Below are 2,878 nucleotides of genomic sequence, written 5' to 3' on the forward strand. Positions count from 1 at the left end.
AGCAAAAGACTTTTTAAACATCTGCCCTTCCTTTGATTGGCTTTACATCTTCTCTCTTTTTTGTCTACTGTTCATTATTCTGCATTTTATTCACTAATGAAAAATTCTATCCATGACAATATTTTCATATGCTGTAAGATGACTGTGATTCAATGCATTTAATCTGATCTAGCGCTACAGAAAACCTTAATAGAATGTGACAATATATGTTAATTCTGTGAGGTTTGTATTTCCTTCTTGCTTGTGTAATATCTGATCTGTCCTGCCTACAATCTCAGTGCAATCTCCTGCAGCCCTGACTTTTAGCAGAGCCAGAGTCTAACTCCCAGCACATATTTGCAACACCTATTGAAGTCAAACAGCACCATGTAGCTATATGGAAAATAAATTTTGCTTTCTTTGTCATTGAAGCCCTGCTCCCATGCAGATCTGTGACAAATCAGCACCGACTTACATTCCACCAAGATCAGGTGTCAGAATTGTTACCTTTTACATGGGATTCTCTCTGATGGGAGAACTTGCATGTGTGTCCAGGTGCTAATCTCCCGCATGCTCTTTATCACTACTCGAATTACTTGATATGTCTCTCTCTCCTTTCTTACTTTTTTAATACCACTGTCAAATACCGATCATGATATTAGTATGCATTCCCAGGGAAATGTAGCAGCCAGAAATAATGCTGATCCCTGAGTGGTTTGGAATAATCCATTCATTCTGCAGGGAATATCTATCCCTATTTAATAATAATATTGAAATTAAAAAATCACATACTGTCTTTTAACATGGGAAGACAATACAAATAATTGGGGAATTTCCTAATGAGTCTGTTATTAAAACAGTATCTTGAGGAAACCTGAGCACTCAGACAACTGAAATGTGTCCTTTTCTTTTTTTCCTGGTTTGACCATAATACGTGACATCAACACCACAAGTATTTTCAGTGTTACCTGGGAATAAGGGGAAATGAAGGCAGGAGACTTTTGAAAAGTCACTTCTGATTTTGCTCATTTAAAAGCTACGTATTTCAAAAGAAATGAGGGCCAAACTTTCAAGTGCCAGTAGTCCCCTGTTGGATCCAGATTTTCAGAAAGATTCCATTCTCATTTACACTTCTCAATAGAGCATTTTTCCACAAGTGCTCAGCAGCCAGCAATTCTTTCTGGCCAGGAAGCCATTGAGAAAGCTGGCCTTTTTTTTTTTTTTTTTACCCTTCTGTGCCTGAAAGGGAACGGGGAGCTCTTTTGTGAATAAAGTTCTTCAGAGAAGTTATGCCTGATGGGCCTGGCTCTGAGGGAAGAAGTGAAGTACAACTTTCCTCTCTGAAGCCTCCAGAGGCTGTGGGCGCTAGAGAGACCCAGCTTACTGCTGGGCAGAGACAGTTCTGAGAGAACTAGCTTGGAGACTGGAAGCAATGGAGAAACACCCATAATTCCTCCTGGAACTTTGCAGTATGTGAGGGAACAAGTATTTCCATGAATACCAGAATTATTCCGGAAGCCTAGTTTCCAATGGAGTTAGTGTTTCATGGCTGACTGACATTTTAAATGAATTATACTATTGCTGCACTGTGAATTCTGCCCTTATCAGACACTGGAGAATCCATAGGGGAGAGAAGCCTTGGCTGCAGAGTGGATTCCCTTATATCTAATAAGGTATAAGCTCTGACTGAAGCTTTCCTTCACATACATCCAGTCTCTTTCCCAGGTGGATTCTCTCTGTGTCAAATGAGAACCAAGCGTGGGCTGCAGCCTTTCCATCAGTAGAAAAACTCTTCAGTTTTCTATATTCGCAAAAACTTACCACCTTGATTATCTCTGAAACCTCTACCTTTCTGCCAGGTTCAGCTAAAATTACCCAATGGGTACAAAAGTACAAAAGTTTTTAGACAACTGTGCACACACACGCGCGCACACACACTGAGCAATTATTTGAGCTGTGCTTCCTCATGGAGCCAGGCTAAAAACACCCACTGATAAACTCTAAATGACTGAAGCCTGCTGTGTCTCTGAGTGAGTTGGGCAGGCTGTAATAAAGGGCTGAGTGGAAAGAGAAATAAATTATTCTGTATCTCCTGTCCCATATAGCAATCAGGCACGTCTCCCTCCACTGCTAGCCATAGGGTCTCCCCACGAGACGCGACCGCTGCACAGCCCCTTTGGCACGGAGCGCACTGCGGGGGCAGTCAGGGGGGCTGGAAGTGTTCCTGGCTGGTCTGCCAGTGTGAAGGATTGGCAGTGTTTCTTGCAGTTTCCTTTCCCATGAGCAACTAGCAGCAATCAAATACAATCTAGCCCTTATTATTTGCCGTTAGTTTCTTTGATTGTGATTTGGAAATACGTTGCTAAGGAAAGCAAAAACCGTGGTTAACTGATTGATAGAAAATAAGAGTCATAGAAAACATCTGGAGAGCCAGATGAGTACAAGCCATTGTTTAGTTTAATACCCTTATAATATTTGCTGCAAACAGCCAAGCTGAAGGGTGGATTCTTCATCATTTTTATTATGTGCTTATTCCAAAATATTAGAGAATAGGCCTTGACAGCAATGTTTGATTCATGCCCTTTTGCCCAGATATTACCATGTCTGGTCTTCCTGAGGCTGTGTAAGGCCAAATTATCAGAACATAATACCAAAATGTAAGAATGCTCGTACTGGATAATACCAACATCCCTCTAGACTCTTGCCTCTGATGGTGACTAATAGCAGATGTTTAGGAAAAATTACAAAGCCAAAAAACACAGCCGTTGTTCTCTGATACACTCTCATAGCTTCTAGTGATTAGCAGCCAGAGAACAAGCTGAGCCAGAATTGGTATCTTTGTAGTTAATATGGATGGATGGATGGATGGATGGATGGATGGATGGATGGATGGATGGAT

The sequence above is a fragment of the Corvus kubaryi genome, unplaced genomic scaffold (genome assembly GCF_017639235.1).
Source record: "Corvus kubaryi isolate FWS band 111438036 unplaced genomic scaffold, C.kubaryi_AGA036_p1.0 133, whole genome shotgun sequence".
In the NCBI taxonomy this organism is placed as follows: domain Eukaryota; kingdom Metazoa; phylum Chordata; class Aves; order Passeriformes; family Corvidae; genus Corvus; species Corvus kubaryi.